The sequence below is a fragment of the Pleurodeles waltl genome, chromosome 8 (genome assembly GCF_031143425.1).
Source record: "Pleurodeles waltl isolate 20211129_DDA chromosome 8, aPleWal1.hap1.20221129, whole genome shotgun sequence".
Taxonomy (NCBI): domain Eukaryota; kingdom Metazoa; phylum Chordata; class Amphibia; order Caudata; family Salamandridae; genus Pleurodeles; species Pleurodeles waltl.
The window spans coordinates 328,706,553-328,723,559 of record NC_090447.1 but is presented as its reverse complement, the minus strand read 5'-3'; the positions used below and the strand labels follow the sequence as shown (position 1 = coordinate 328,723,559).

Genomic DNA, 17,007 nt, shown 5'->3' with positions numbered 1-17,007 from the left:
GGCACTCTCCCCATGGGGCCAGCAACATGTCTCGGTTTGTGGCAGGCTGCTAAAACTAGTCAGCCTACACAGATAGTCGGTTAAGTTTCAGGGGGCACCTCTAAGGTGCCCTCTGTGGTGTATTTTACAATAAAATGTACACTGGCATCAGTGTGCATTTATTGTGCTGAGAAGTTTGATACCAAACTTCCCAGTTTTCAGTGTAGCCATTATGGTGCTGTGGAGTTCGTGCTTGACAGACTCCCAGACCATATACTCTTATGGCTACCCTGCACTTACAATGTCTAAGGTTTTGTTTAGACACTGTAGGGGTACCATGCTCATGCACTGGTACCCTCACCTATGGTATAGTGCACCCTGCCTTAGGGCTGTAAGGCCTGCTAGAGGGGTGTCTTACCTATACTGCATAGGCAGTGAGAGGCTGGCATGGCACCCTGAGGGGAGTGCCATGTCGACTTACTCGTTTTGTCCTCACTAGCACACACAAGCTGGCAAGCAGTGTGTCTGTGCTGAGTGAGAGGTCTCCAGGGTGGCATAAGACATGCTGCATCCCATAGAGACCTTCCTTGGCATCAGGGCCCTTGGTACTAGAAGTACCAGTTACAAGGGACTTATCTGGATGCCAGGGTCTGCCAATTGTGGATACAAAAGTACAGGTTAGGGAAAGAACACTGGTGCTGGGGCCTGGTTAGCAGGCCTCAGCACACTTTCAATTGTAAACATAGCATCAGCAAAGGCAAAAAGTCAGGGGGCAACCATGCCAAGGAGGCATTTCCTTACACAACCCCCCCCCAAACGAAAGAGGATGAGACTAACCTTTCCCAAGAGAGTCTTCATTTTCTAAGTGGAAGAACCTGGAAAGGCCATCTGCATTGGCATGGGCAGTCCCAGGTCTGTGTTCCACTATAAAGTCCATTCCCTGTAGGGAGATGGACCACCTCAACAGTTTAGGATTTTCACCTTTCATTTGCATCAGCCATTTGAGAGGTCTGTGGTCAGTTTGAACTAGGAAGTGAGTCCCAAAGAGGTATGGTCTCAGCTTCTTCAGGGACCAGACCACAGCAAAGGCCTCCCTCTCAATGGCACTCCAACGCTGCTCCCTGGGGAGTAACCTCCTGCTAATGAAAGCAACAGGTTGGTCAAGGCCATCATCATTGGTTTGGGACAAAACTGCCCCTATCCCATGTTCAGAGGCATCAGTCTGCACAATGAACTGCTTAGAATAATCTGGAGCTTTGAGAACTGGTGCTGAGCACATTGCCTGTTTCAGGGTGTCAAAGGCCTGTTGGCAGTCCACAGTCCAGTTCACTTTCTTGGGCATTTTCTTGGAGGTGAGCTCAGTGAGGGCTGTCACAATGGATCCATACCCCTTCACAAACCTCCTGTAGTACCCAGTCAAGCCAAGGAATGCCCTGACTTGAGTCTGGGTTTTTGGAGCTACCCAGTCCAGAATAGTCTGGATCTTGGGTTGGAGTGGCTGAACTTGGCCTCCACCTACAAGGTGTCCCAAGTAAACCACAGTTCCCTGCCCTATCTGGCATTTGGATGCCTTGATAGAGAGGCCTGCAGATTGCAGAGCCTTCAAAACCTTCCTCAGGTGGACCAGGTGATCCTGCCAGGTGGAGCTAAAGACAGCAATATCATCAAGATAAGCTGTGCTAAAGGACTCCAAGCCAGCAAGGACTTGATTCACCAACCTTTGGAAGGTGGCAGGGGCATTCTTTAAACCAAAGGGCATAACAGTAAACTGATAATGCCCATCAGGTGTGGAGAATGCTGTCTTTTCTTTTGCTCCAGGTGCCATTTTTATTTGCCAGTACCCTGCTGTTAAGTCAAAGGTACTTAGAAATTTGGCAGCACCTAATTTATCAATGAGCTCATCAGCTCTTGGAATTGGATGAGCATCTGTCTTGGTGACAGAATTGAGCCCTCTGTAGTCCACACAAAACCTCATCTCTTTCTTTCCATCTGTGGTGTGAGGTTTGGGGACTAAGACCACTGGGCTAGCCCAGGGGCTGTCAGAGCGCTCAATGACTCCCAATTCCAGCATCTTGTGGACTTCCACCTTGATGCTTTCCTTAACATGGTCAGACTGTCTAAAGATTTTGTTCTTGACAGGCATGCTGTCTCCTGTGTCCACATCATGGGTACACAGGTGTGTCTGACCAGGGGTTAAGGAGAAGAGTTCAGGAAACTGTTGTAGGACTCTCCTACAATCAGCTTGCTGTTGGCCAGAGAGGGTGTCTGAGTAGATCACTCCATCTACTGTACCATCTTTTGGGTCTGATGACAGAAGATCAGGGAGAGGTTCACTCTCTGCCTCCTGATCCTCATCTGTTACCATCAACAGATTGACATCAGCCCTGTCGTGGAAGAGCTTAAGGCGGTTCACATGGATCACCCTCTTGGGGCTCCTGCTTGTGCCCAGGTCCACCAGGTAGGTGACCTGACTCTTCCTCTCTAGCACTGGGTAAGGGCCACTCCATTTGTCCTGGAGTGCCCTGGGAGCCACAGGCTCCAGAACCCAGACTTTCTGCCCTGGTTGGAACTCAACCAGTGCAGCCTTTTGGTCATACCAAAACTTCTGGAGTTGTTGGCTGGCCTCAAGGTTTTTGGTTGCCTTTTCCATGTACTCTGCCATTCTAGAGCGAAGGCCAAGTACATAGTCCACTATGTCCTGTTTAGGCTCATGGAGAGGTCTCTCCCAGCCTTCTTTAACAAGGGCAAGTGGTCCCCTTACAGGATGACCAAACAGAAGTTCAAAGGGTGAGAACCCTACTCCCTTCTGTGGTACCTCCCTGTAAGCGAAAAGCAGACATGGCAGGAGGACATCCCATCTCCTTTTGAGTTTTTCTGGGAGCCCCATGATCATGCCCTTTAATGTCTTGTTGAATCTCTCAACTAAGCCATTAGTTTGTGGATGGTAAGGTGTAGTGAATTTATAAGTCACTCCACACTCATTCCACATGTGCTTTAGGTATGCTGACATGAAGTTGGTACCTCTGTCAGACACCACCTCCTTAGGGAAACCCACTCTGGTAAAGATACCAATGAGGGCCTTGGCTACTGCAGGGGCAGTAGTCGACCTAAGGGGAATAGCTTCAGGATACCTGGTAGCATGATCCACTACTACCAGGATATACATATTTCCTGAGGCCGTGGGAGGTTCTAGTGGACCAACTATGTCCACACCCACTCTTTCAAAGGGCACCCCCACCACTGGAAGTGGAATGAGGGGGGCCTTTGGATGCCCACCTGTCTTACCACTGGCTTGACAGGTGGGGCAGGAGAGGCAAAACTCCTTAACCATGTTGGACATATTGGGCCAGTAGAAGTGGTTGACTAACCTCTCCCACGTCTTGGTTTGTCCCAAATGTCCAGCAAGGGGAATGTCATGGGCCAATGTTAGGATGAACTCTCTGAACAGCTGAGGCACTACCACTCTCCTAGTGGCACCAGGTTTGGGGTCTCTGGCCTCAGTGTACAGGAGCCCATCTTCCCAATAGACCCTATGTGTTCCATTTTTCTTGCCTTTGGACTCTTCAGCAGCTTGCTGCCTAAGGCCTTCAAGAGAGGGACAGGTTTCTTGTCCCTTACACAGCTCCTCCCTTGAGGGTCCCCCTGGGCCTAAGAGCTCAACCTGATAAGGTTCAAGCTCCAAAGGCTCAGTTCCCTCAGAGGGCAGAACTTCTTCCTGAGAAGAGAGGTTCCCTTTCTTTTGCTGTGTTGCAGTTGGTTTCCCAACTGACTTTCCTGTTCTCTTGGTAGGCTGGGCCATTTTTCCAGACTCCAGCTCTACTTTTTCACCCTGTGCCTTGCACTGTGCTCTTGTTTTCACACACACCAGTTCAGGGATACCCAGCATTGCTGCATGGGTTTTTAGCTCTACCTCAGCCCATGCTGAGGACTCCAGGTCATTTCCAAGCAGACAGTCCACTGGGATATTTGAGGAGACCACCACCTGCTTCAGGCCATTGACCCCTCCCCATTCTAAAGTAACCATTGCCATGGGATGTACTTTTCTCTGATTGTCAGCGTTGGTGACTGTGTAAGTTTTTCCAGTCAGGTATTGGCCAGGGGAAACCAGTTTCTCTGTCACCATGGTGACACTGGCACCTGTATCCCTCAGGCCCTCTACACTTGTCCCATTAATAAAGAGCTGCTGCCTGTATTTTTGCATGTTAGGCGGCCAGGCAGCTAGTGTGGCTAAATCCACCCCACCCTCAGAGACTAGAGTAGCTTCAGTGTGGACCCTGATTTGCTCTGGGCACACTGTTGATCCCACTTGGAGACTAGCCATTCCAGTGTTACCTGGATGGGAGTTTGGAGTGGAACTTTTCTTGGGACAGGCCTTGTCTCCAGTTTGGTGCCCATGCTGTTTACAGCTATGACACCAGGCCTTTTTGGGATCAAAGTTTTTACCCTTGTACCCATTGTTTTGTGAAGAGGCTCTGGGCCCACCCTCCTGTGCAGGTTTTTGGGGGCCTGTAGAAGACTCTTTACTATTTTTAGTTTTGGTTGTCTCATCACCCTTCTGCTGGGGAGTCTTTGTGACCCCTTTCTTTTGGTCACCCCCTGTTGAAGTCTTGGACACCCTTGTCTTGACCCAATGGTCCGCCTTCTTTCCCAATTCTTGGGGAGAAATTGGTCCTAGGTCTACCAGATGCTGATGCAGTTTATCATTGAAACAATTACTTAACAGGTGTTCTTTCACAAATAAATTGTACAGCCCATCATAATTATTTACACCACTGCCTTGAATCCAACCATCTAGTGTTTTCACTGAGTAGTCAACAAAGTCAACCCAGGTCTGGCTCGAGGATTTTTGAGCCCCCCTGAACCTAATCCTGTACTCCTCAGTGGAGAATCCAAAGCCCTCAATCAGGGTACCCTTCATGAGGTCATAAGATTCTGCATCTTGTCCAGAGAGTGTGAGGAGTCTATCCCTACACTTTCCTGTGAACATTTCCCAAAGGAGAGCACCCCAGTGAGATCTGTTCACTTTTCTGGTTACACAAGCCCTCTCAAAAGCTGTGAACCATTTGGTGATGTCATCACCATCTTCATATTTAGTTACAATCCCTTTGGGGATTTTCAACATGTCAGGAGAATCTCTGACCCTATTTATGTTGCTGCCACCATTGATGGGTCCTAGGCCCATCTCTTGTCTTTCCCTCTCTATGGCTAGGATCTGTCTTTCCAAAGCCAATCTTTTGGCCATCCTGGCTAACTGGATGTCCTCTTCACTGGAGTTATCCTCAGTGATTTCAGAGTTGTTGGTCCCTCCTGTGAGGGAACCAGCATCTCTGACTATTATTTGTGGAGTCAGGGCTTGAGAAGCCCTGCTCTCCCTAAGTAGGACTGGAGGGGGGGAATTTCCCTCCAAGTCACTATCTTCATCCTCTGAGTTGCCATCCTCAGAGGGGTTGGCCTTTTCAAACTCTGCCAAAAGCTCCTGGAGCTGTACTTTGGTAGGTTTGGGGCCCATTGCTATTTTCTTTAGTTTACAGAGTGACCTTAGCTCTCTCATCTGTAGATGGAGGTAAGGTGTGGTGTCGAGTTCCACCACATTCACATCTGTGCTAGACATTATGCTTCTAAAAGTTGGAATACTTTTTAAGAAACTAAAACTGGTTCTAGAATCTAATTCAAACTTTTACAAACTTTTAAACTCTAAAAGAAATGCTAAACAGGATCTAACACAAGGCCCTAGCAGGTCTTTTAAGAATTTAGAAAACTTTTCAAATTGCAAAAATCAATTTCTAATGACAATTTTGGAATTTGTCGTGTGATCAGGTATTGGCTGAGTAGTCCAGCAAATGCAAAGTCTTGTACCCCACCGCTGATCCACCAATGTAGGAAGTTGGCTCTGTATGTGCTATTTCAAAGTAAGGAATAGCATGCACAGAGTCCAAGGGTTCCCCTTAGAGGTAAAATAGTGGTAAAAATAGATAATACTAATGCTCTATTTTGTGGTAGTGTGGTCGAGCAGTAGGCTTATCCAAGGAGTAGTGTTAAGCATTTGTTGTACATACACATAGACAATAAATGAGGTACACACACTCAGAGACAAATCCAGCCAATAGGTTTTTGTATAGAAAAATATCTTTTCTTAGTTTATTTTAAGAACCACAGGTTCAAATTCTACATGTAATAGCTCATTCGAAAGGTATTGCAGGTAAGTACTTTAGGAACTTCAAATCATCAAAATTGCATGTATACTTTTCAAGTTATTTACAAATAGCTGTTTTAAAAGTGGACACTTAGTGCAATTTTCACAGTTCCTGGGGGAGGTAAGTTTTTGTTAGTTTTACCAGGTAAGTAGGACACTTACAGGGTTCAGTTCTTGGTCCAAGGTAGCCCACCGTTGGGGGTTCAGAGCAACCCCAAAGTCACCACACCAGCAGCTCAGGGCCGGTCAGGTGCAGAGTTCCAAGTGGTGCCCAAAACACATAGGCTAGAATGGAGAGAAGGGGGTGCCCCGGTTCCGGTCTGCTTGCAGGTAAGTACCCGCGTCTTCGGAGGGCAGACCAGGGGGGTTTTGTAGGGCACCGGGGGGGACACAAGTCCACACAGAAATTTCACCCTCAGCAGCGCGGGGGCGGCCGGGTGCAGTGTCGAAACAAGCGTCGGGTTTGTAATGGAAGTCAATGGGAGATCTAGGGATCTCTTCAGCGCTGCAGGCAGGCAAGGGGGGGGTTCCTCGGGGAAACCTCCACTTGGGCAAGGGAGAGGGACTCCTGGGGGTCACTCCTCCAGTGAAAGTCCGGTCCTTCAGGTCCTGGGGGCTGCGGGTGCAGGGTCTCTCCCAGGCGTCGGGACTTTAGGTTCAAAGAGTCGCGGTCAGGGGAAGCCTCGGGATTCCCTCTGCAGGCGGCGCTGTGGGGGCTCAGGGGGGACAGGTTTTGGTACTCACAGTATCAGAGTAGTCCTGGGGTCCCTCCTGAGGTGTTGGATCGCCACCAGCCGAGTCGGGGTCGCCGGGTGCCGTGTTGCAAGTCTCACGCCTTTTGCGGGGAGCTTGCAGGGTTCTTTAAAGCTGCTGGAAACAAAGTTGCAGCTTTTCTTGGAGCAGGTCCGCTGTCCTCGGGAGTTTCTTGTCTTTTCGAAGCAGGGGCAGTCCTCAGAGGATGTCGAGGTCGCTGGTCCCTTCGGAAGGCGTCGCTGGAGCAGGATCTTTGGAAGGCAGGAGACAGGCCGGTGAGTTTCTGGAGCCAAGGCAGTTGTCGTCTTCTGGTCTTCCGCTGCAGGGGTTTTCAGCTGGGCAGTCCTTCTTCTTGTTGCAGGAATCTCATTTTCTAGGGTTCAGGGTAGCCCTTAAATACTAAATTTAAGGGCGTGTTTAGGTTTGGGGGGTTAGTAGCCAATGGCTACTAGCCCTGAGGGTGGGTACACCCTCTTTGTGCCTCCTCCCAAGGGGAGGGGGTCACAATCCTAACCCTATTGGGGGAATCCTCCATCTGCAAGATGGAGGATTTCTAAAAGTTAGAGTCACCTCAGCTCAGGACACCTTAGGGGCTGTCCTGACTGGCCAGTGACTCCTCCTTGTTATTCTCATTATTTTCTCCGGCCTTGCCGCCAAAAGTGGGGCCTGGCCGGAGGGGGCGGGCAACTCCACTAGCTGGAGTGTCCTGCTGGGTTGGCACAAAGGAGGTGAGCCTTTGAGGCTCACCGCCAGGTGTGACAATTCCTGCCTGGGAGAGGTGTTAGCATCTCCACCCAGTGCAGGCTTTGTTACTGGCCTCAGAGTGACAAAGGCACTCTCCCCATGGGGCCAGCAACATGTCTCGGTTTGTGGCAGGCTGCTAAAACTAGTCAGCCTACACAGATAGTCGGTTAAGTTTCAGGGGGCACCTCTAAGGTGCCCTCTGTGGTGTATTTTACAATAAAATGTACACTGGCATCAGTGTGCATTTATTGTGCTGAGAAGTTTGATACCAAACTTCCCAGTTTTCAGTGTAGCCATTATGGTGCTGTGGAGTTCGTGCTTGACAGACTCCCAGACCATATACTCTTATGGCTACCCTGCACTTACAATGTCTAAGGTTTTGTTTAGACACTGTAGGGGTACCATGCTCATGCACTGGTACCCTCACCTATGGTATAGTGCACCCTGCCTTAGGGCTGTAAGGCCTGCTAGAGGGGTGTCTTACCTATACTGCATAGGCAGTGAGAGGCTGGCATGGCACCCTGAGGGGAGTGCCATGTCGACTTACTCGTTTTGTCCTCACTAGCACACACAAGCTGGCAAGCAGTGTGTCTGTGCTGAGTGAGAGGTCTCCAGGGTGGCATAAGACATGCTGCATCCCATAGAGACCTTCCTTGGCATCAGGGCCCTTGGTACTAGAAGTACCAGTTACAAGGGACTTATCTGGATGCCAGGGTCTGCCAATTGTGGATACAAAAGTACAGGTTAGGGAAAGAACACTGGTGCTGGGGCCTGGTTAGCAGGCCTCAGCACACTTTCAATTGTAAACATAGCATCAGCAAAGGCAAAAAGTCAGGGGGCAACCATGCCAAGGAGGCATTTCCTTACATTGAGGATGTCATCTTATAAGGTAGGGTTAAGCCATGTCACCTCTCCATGTCTGTTATGGACCCCCACCTTGAGTGCTTATGGTGTCTTGAGTGCGACCACAATTTGAGGTCGTGCTCGGACTGCCGGGCCATGACGCTGAAGGCTTTGGGGAGCGGTCCCTAATGCTGCTTGCAGGCAGTCGACACTATTGATCGCCATTCATAGATGGTCTCGGTCCTGATCGAGAAGCTCGCAGGACTGCTTCAGGAGCCCCAAGTCCTTTTCGTCCCACTTGAGGTCCTTGTGACACTTGGAAAGAGGCACAAGATGAAGTTGTCTAAATGGACTTCGACTTCACTGTGTCCATTGGCCGACGAAACACCAGGACCGACTCTGCGGCTCCCCCGTTTCTGGGAGCCAGAAATCACTTCCACGAAGCCATGTGGCACATATTCGAGCATGCTGACCCCTCTGGGAGCAACATCAGGCCCACAGGGTCAGAAGAGGCCCAATCAGGTTCTGCACAGGCAGCTTTGTCCTCTGCTCCGATGGGGTGTCAAGGATCCGATCTCTGATCCGTACCGGCACCGGTTGTGCGAATGTGACCTTCTCCAGCACTGGTCCCAACACTGATGCTGTTAGTGCCCACTGGCAGCACTGGCCCCATTATCATCCCTGAGGACTCAGAGTCAGAATGGCAACAGTCAACACTGATTCCAGCTCCATCGGGCCCTTTGGTCATTGCTTGAGTGTTTTCTGGAGCCACACTTGGGAGCAAAGTGAGAGGAGTCACTGGACCCTTTAGAATTCCAGCTTGAGACCCCAACTTTGTTGGACTTTCATGAGAAACAAGGAGATGCCAGTGGAATGGACACCTCTCCAGATACTGGCTTGCTCTCTCCACCCCCTGTGCCTACAGAGAGGGGCGCATCTTATGTAATAGTGGTGTAGAGGGCAGTGGACGTCCTTGACCTCGAACTTCCCTCGGTGGCAATCAAGACTAACCTCTTGACTGAAGTGTTTCAACGTGGGGCTTCCTTATCCACACCCCTATTTCCTTTAATGAAACACAGACTGATGTCCTCCTGGGAAGTTGGTTTCAGCCAAGAACAGGGGCAGAGATCGGTGCATTTCCTGCTGCTCCCCAGGACAGGGAATCCAAGAGGCTGGACATAATTGGGAAGAAGATATTTTCTGCTGCCAACCTGGCATTCTAGTCTGTGAACACCACAAGCTTTTTGGACCATTATTCCCATACCCTGTGGGATATAGTTGCGCAAGTGCTGCCACTGCTCCTGGAGGAAGCCCGGGACATCCTCTCCCAAACAGTGAAAAACGGGAGAGCTGCAGCAAAGTTCATCATTAGGTGTGGTTTGTATACAACTGACTCGCTAGGCAGAGAGGTTTCATCGACAGTGGCCTTGTGATGCCATGCCTTGCTGAGAACATCTGGCTTTTCAGGGGATGTCCATGCCAACCTCATGGACATGCCCTTCGACTGGACACGTGACTTTGGAGAAAAGGCAGACTCTGCACTGGAGTACTTCAAGGACTTGTATGCTACGGACAATTCCTTGGGCCTCTCATTGACACCTCGCCCCCAGTTTGACTTTTGCGGCTACGTAAGGGGCATGCTACCATGCCAGCCGTATGCCAATCATCATTCTGCTCAAGCTCTCCAAGCTGTGTGACGACATGGTGCATTCCGACCCTGTAGCCCACTTGGAGGGAGAATCCAATATCTCCTCCTCCACTGGCAGTCCATAACATCAGACAAATATGTCTTGCAGATCATTCAGAGAGGCTACTCCCTCCCTTTCCAATCTTTTCCTCCCACTATACCCCCAACTCGAATGGCTGGCGGAGGATCATCTGTCTGTGCTCCAAGACAAAGTTATAGCTCTTCTGGCCAAGGGAGCTATCGAAGAGGTTCTGATTTCTAAAGTAGACAGTGGTTGTTATTCCCTCTACTTTCTGATTCCCAAAAAGAACAAGGGTCTTCGTCCTATTCTAGACCTGTAAACTGTCAATCTCTTCCTCAAATGCCTCCTGCATCTTGTGGTAAATCATGCCAGATGGCATCTGCGGGCTCTGCAGTGGAACCTGAAATTCCAGTGGGCGCAGCATCAGGGGAAACTCCAACATGGTTCATATCTCTGAGGGACCTGCAAGAGACCTGCACTGGTGGCTGAAGAACCACGATTGGGTCAAAGGCAGACTCCTCTCCATTCCCCAACCAGATCCGACAGTAGTGCCAGATGCGTTACTCCAGGGATGGGATGTCCATCTGGGAGAGGTGGCGCTCAGAGGACTCCATATCTACCTGCTGGAGCTTGCTCGGGGCGATCAGGCTAGCATTGAAAACATTTCTTCCCTCTGTCAATGGGAAGATAGTGCAAGTATTCATGGACAACACCGCTGTAAGGAAATGCCTCCTTGGCATGGTTGCCCCCTGACTTTTTGCCTTTGCTGATGCTATGTTTACAATTGAAAGTGTGCTGAGGCCTGCTAACCAGGCCCCAGCACCAGTGTTCTTTCCCTAACCTGTACTTTTGTATCCACAATTGGCAGACCCTGGCATCCAGATAAGTCCCTTGTAACTGGTACTTCTAGTACCAAGGGCCCTGATGCCAAGGAAGGTCTCCAAGGGCTGCAGCATGTCTTATGCCACCCTGGAGACCTCTCACTCAGCACAGACACACTGCTTGCCAGCTTGTGTGTGCTAGTGAGGACAAAACGAGTAAGTCGACATGGCACTCCCCTCAGGGTGCCATGCCAGCCTCTCACTGCCTATGCAGTATAGGTAAGACACCCCTCTAGCAGGCCTTACAGCCCTAAGGCAGGGTGCACTATACCATAGGTGAGGGTACCAGTGCATGAGCATGGTACCCCTACAGTGTCTAAACAAAACCTTAGACATTGTAAGTGCAGGGTAGCCATAAGAGTATATGGTCTGGGAGTCTGTCAAACACGAACTCCACAGCACCATAATGGCTACACTGAAAACTGGGAAGTTTGGTATCAAACTTCTCAGCACAATAAATGCACACTGATGCCAGTGTACATTTTATTGCAAAATACACCCCAGAGGGCACCTTAGAGGTGCCCCCCTGAAACTTAACCGACTGTCTGTGTAGGCTGACTAGTTCCAGCAGCCTGCCACACTAGAGACATGTTGCTGGCCCCATGGGGAGAGTGCCTTTGTCACTCTGAGGCCAGTAACAAAGCCTGCACTGGGTGGAGATGCTAACACCTCCCCCAGGCAGGAGCTGTAACACCTGGCGGTGAGCCTCAAAGGCTCACCCCTTTGTCACAACCCAGCAGGGCACTCCAGCTTAGTGGAGTTGCCCGCCCCCTCCGGCCACGGCCCCCACTTTTGGCGGCAAGGCTGGAGGGAACAAAGAAAGCAACAAGGAGGAGTCACTGGCCAGTCAGGACAGCCCCTAAGGTGTCCTGAGCTGAAGTGACTCTAACTTTTAGAAATCCTCCATCTTGCAGATGGAGGATTCCCCCAATAGGGTTAGGATTATGACCCCCTCCCCTTGGGAGGAGGCACAAAGAGGGTGTACCCACCCTCAGGGCTAGTAGCCATTGGCTACTAACCCCCCAGACCTAAACACGCCCTTAAATTTAGTATTTAAGGGCTACCCTGAACCCTAGAAAATTAGATTCCTGCAACTACAAGAAGGAGGACTGCCTAGCTGAAAACCCCTGCAGAGGAAGACCAGAAGACGACAACTGCCTTGGCTCCAGAAACTCACCGGCCTGTCTCCTGCCTTCCAAAGATCCTGCTCCAGCGACGCCTTCCAAAGGGACCAGCGACCTCGACATCCTCTGAGGACTGCCCCTGCTTCGAAAAGACAAGAAACTCCCGAGGACAGCAGACCTGCTCCAAGAAAAGACTGCAACTTTGTTTCCAGCAGCCTTTAAAGAACCCTGCAAGCTCCCCGCAAGAAGCGTGAGACTTGCAACACTGCACCCGGCGACCCCGACTCGGCTGGTGGCGATCCAACACCTCAGGAGGGACCCCAGGACTACTCTAAGACTGTGAGTACAAAAACCTGTCCCCCCTGAGCCCCCACAGCGCCGCCTGCAGAGGGAATCCCGAGGCTTCCCCTGACCGCGACTCTTTGAATCCTAAGTCCCGACACCTGGGAGAGACCCTGCACCCGCAGCCCCCAGGACCTGAAGGACCGGACTTTCACTGGAGGAGTGACCCCCAGGAGTCCCTCTCCCTTGACCAAGTGGAGGTTTCCCCGAGGAACCCCCCCCTTGCCTGCCTGCAGCGCTGAAGAGATCCCTAGATCTCCCATTGACTTCCATTACAAACCTGACGCTTGTTTCTACACTGCACCCGGCCGCCCCCGCGCTGCTGAGGGTGAAATTTCTGTGTGGGCTTGTGTCCCCCCCCGGTGCCCTACAAAACCCCCCTGGTCTGCCCTCCGAAGGCGCGGGTACTTACCTGCAAGCAGACCGGAACCGGGGCACCCCCTTCTCTCCATTCTAGCCTATGTGTTTTGGGCACCACTTTGAACTCTGCACCTGACCGGCCCTGAGCTGTTGGTGTGGTGACTTTGGGGTTGCTCTGAACCCCCAACGGTGGGCTACCTTGGACCAAGAACTAAGCCCTGTAAGTGTCTTACTTACCTGGTTAACCTAACAAATACTTACCTCCCCTAGGAACTGTGAAAATTGCACTAAGTGTCCACTTTTAAAACAGCTATTTGTGAATAACTTGAAAAGTATACATGCAATTTTGATGATTTGAAGTTCCTAAAGTACTTACCTGCAATACCTTTCGAATGAGATATTACATGTAGAATTTGAACCTGTGGTTCTTAAAATAAACTAAGAAAAGATATTTTTCTATAACAAAACCTATTGGCTGGATTTGTCTCTGAGTGTGTGTACCTCATTTATTGTCTATGTGTATGTACAACAAATGCTTAACACTACTCCTTGGATAAGCCTACTGCTCGACCACACTACCACAAAATAGAGCATTAGTATTATCTATTTTTACCACTATTTTACCTCTAAGGGGAACCCTTGGACTCTGTGCCTGCTATTCCTTACTTTGAAATAGCACATACAGAGCCAACTTCCTACATTGGTGGATCAGCGGTGGGGTACAAGACTTTGCATTTGCTGGACTACTCAGCCAATACCTGATCACACGACAAATTCCAAAATTGTCATTAGAAATTCATGTTTGCAATTTGAAATTTTTCTAAATTCTTAAAAGTCCTGCTAGGGCCTTGTGTGTTAAGTCCCTGTTTAGCATTGTCTTTTAGAGTTTAAAAAGTTTGTTAAAAGTTTGAAATTAGATTCTAGAAACAGTTTTAGATTCTTTAAAAAGTCTTCCAACTTTTAGCAAAATAATGTCTGATACAGAGATGAATGTGGTGGAACTCGACACCACACCTTACCTCCATCTTAAGATGAGGGAGCTAAGGTCTCTCTGTAATATCAAAAAAATAACCATTGGCTCCAGACCTACCAAAATTCAGCTCCAGGAGCTGTTGGCAGAGTTTGAAAAAGCCAACCCCTCTGATGATGACATCACAGAGGAAGAAATTAGTGACTTGGAGGCCAATGTCCCTCCTCCAGTCCTAAATAGGGAGAACAGGACCCCTCAAGTCCTGTCTCCAACTGTGTTAGTCAGAAATAGTGAGTCCCTCACAGGAGGGTCCCACATTTCTGAAATCACTGAGGATGCTCTCAGTGAAGATGACCTCCTGTTAGCCAGGATGGCCAAAAGATTGGCTTTAGAGAGACAGCTCCTAGCCATAGAAAGGGAAAGACAAGAGATGGGCCTAGGACCCATCAATGGTGGCAGCAATATAAATAGGGTCAGAGATTCTCCTGACATGTTAAAAATCCCCAAAGGGATTGTGACAAAATATGAAGATGGTGATGACATCACCAAATGGTTCACAGCTTTTGAGAGGGCTTGTGTAACCAGAAAAGTGAACAGATCTCACTGGGGTGCTCTCCTTTGGGAAATGTTCACTGGAAAGTGTAGGGATAGACTCCTCGCACTCTCTGGAAAAGATGCAGAATCTTATGACCTCATGAAGGGTACCCTGATTGAGGGCTTTGGATTCTCCACTGAGGAGTACAGGATTAGGTTCAGGGGGGCTCAAAAATCCTCGAGCCAGACCTGGGTTGACTTTGTTGACTACTCAGTGAAAACACTAGATGGTTGGATTCAAGGCAGTGGTGTAAGTAATTATGATGGGCTGTACAATTTATTTGTGAAAGAACACCTGTTAAGTAATTGTTTCAATGATAAACTGCATCAGCATCTGGTAGACCTAGGACCAATTTCTCCCCAAGAATTGGGAAAGAAGGCGGACCATTGGGTCAAGACAAGGGTGTCCAAGACTTCAACAGGGGGTGACCAAAAGAAAGGGGTCACAAAGACTCCCCAGGGGAAGGGTGATGAGACAACCAAAACTAAAAATAGTAAAGAGTCTTCTACAGGCCCCCAAAAACCTGCACAGGAGGGTGGGCCCAGAGCCTCTTCACAAAACAATGGGTACAAGGGTAAAAACTTTGATCCCAAAAAGGCCTGGTGTCATAGCTGTAAACAGCATGGACACCAAACTGGAGACAAGGCCTGTCCCAACAAAGGTTCCACTCCAAACTCCCATCCAGGTAACACTGGTATGGCTAGTCTCCAAGTGGGATCAACAGTGTGCCCAGAGCAAATCAGGGTCCACACTGAAGCTACTCTAGTTTCTGAGGGTGGGGTGGATTTAGCCACACTAGCTGTCTGGCCGCCTAACATGCAAAAATACAGACAGCAACTCTTAATTAATGGGACTAGAATAGAGGGCCTGAGGGATACAGGTGCCAGTGTCACCATGGTGACAGAGAAACTGGTTTCCCCTGGCCAATACCTGAGTGGAAAAACTTACACAGTCACCAACGCTGACAATCAGAGAAAAGTACATCCCATGGCAATGGTTACTTTAGAATGGGGAGGGGTCAATGGCCTGAAACAGGTGGTGGTCTCCTCAAATATCCCAGTGGACTGTCTGCTTGGAAATGACCTGGAGTCCTCAGCATGGGCTGAGGTAGAACTAAAAACCCATGCAGCAATGCTGGGTATCCCTGAACTGGTGTGTGTGAAAACAAGAGCACAATGCAAGGCACAGGGTGAACAAGTAGAGCTGGAGTCTGGAAGAATGGCCCAGCCTACCAAGAGAACAGGGAAGTCAGTTGGGAAACCAACTGCAACACAGCAAAAGAAAGGGAACCTCTCTTCTCAGGAAGAAGTTCTGCCCTCTGAGGGAACTGAGCCTTTGGAGCTTGAACCTTACCAGGTTGAGCTCTTGGGCCCAGGGGGACCCTCCAGGGAGGAGCTGTGTAAGGGACAAGAAACCTGTCCCTCTCTTGAAGGCCTTAGGCAGCAAGCTGCTGAAGAGTCCAAAGGCAAGAAAAATGGGACACATAGGGTCTATTGGGAAGATGGACTCCTGTACACTGAGGCCAGAGACCCAAAACCTGGTGCTACTAGGAGAGTGGTAGTGCCTCAGCTGTTCAGGAAGTTCATCCTAACATTGGCCCATGACATTCCCCTTGCTGGACATTTGGGACAAACCAAGACGTGGGAGAGGTTAGTCAACCACTTCTACTGGCCCAATATGTCCAACATGGTTAAGGAGTTTTGCCTCTCCTGCCCCACCTGTCAAGCCAGTGGTAAGACAGGTGGGCATCCAAAGGCCCCCCCTCATTCCACTTCCAGTGGTGGGGGTTCCCTTTGAAAGAGTGGGTGTGGACATAGTTGGTCCACTAGAACCTCCCACAGCCTCAGGAAATATGTATATCCTGGTAGTAGTGGATCATGCTACCAGGTATCCTGAAGCTATTCCCCTTAGGTCGACTACTGCCCCTGCAGTAGCCAAGGCCCTCATTGGTATCTTTACCAGAGTGGGTTTCCCTAAGGAGGTGGTGTCTGACAGAGGTACCAACTTCATGTCAGCCTACCTAAAGCACATGTGGAATGAGTGTGGAGTGACTTATAAATTCACTACACCATACCATCCACAAACTAATGGCTTGGTTGAGAGATTCAACAAGACATTAAAAGGCATGATCATGGGGCTCCCAGAAAAACTCAAAAGGAGATGGGATGTCCTCTTGCCATGTCTGCTTTTCGCTTACAGAGAGGTGCCACAGAAGGGAGTAGGATTCTCACCCTTTGAACTTCTGTTTGGTCATCCTGTAAGGGGACCACTTGCCCTTGTTAAAGAAGGCTGGGAGAGACCTCTCCATGAGCCTAAACAGGACATAGTGGACTATGTACTTGGCCTTCGCTCTAGAATGGCAGAGTACATGGAAAAGGCAACCAAAAACCTTGAGGCCAGCCAACAGCTCCAGAAGTTTTGGTATGACCAAAAGGCTGCACTGGTTGAGTTCCAACCAGGGCAGAAAGTCTGGGTTCTGGAGCCTGTGGCTCCCAGGGCACTCCAGGACAAATG

At 49.7% G+C, this 17,007-nt stretch overlaps 1 protein-coding gene across 2 annotated transcripts in view; it reads left to right on the top strand.

Moving 5' to 3' along the window:
• The window catches only part of KDM6A (lysine demethylase 6A), a 709,557-nt gene that overhangs the window by 478,786 nt on the left and 213,764 nt on the right, over nucleotides 1-17,007 (top strand). The window lies entirely within an intron of this gene.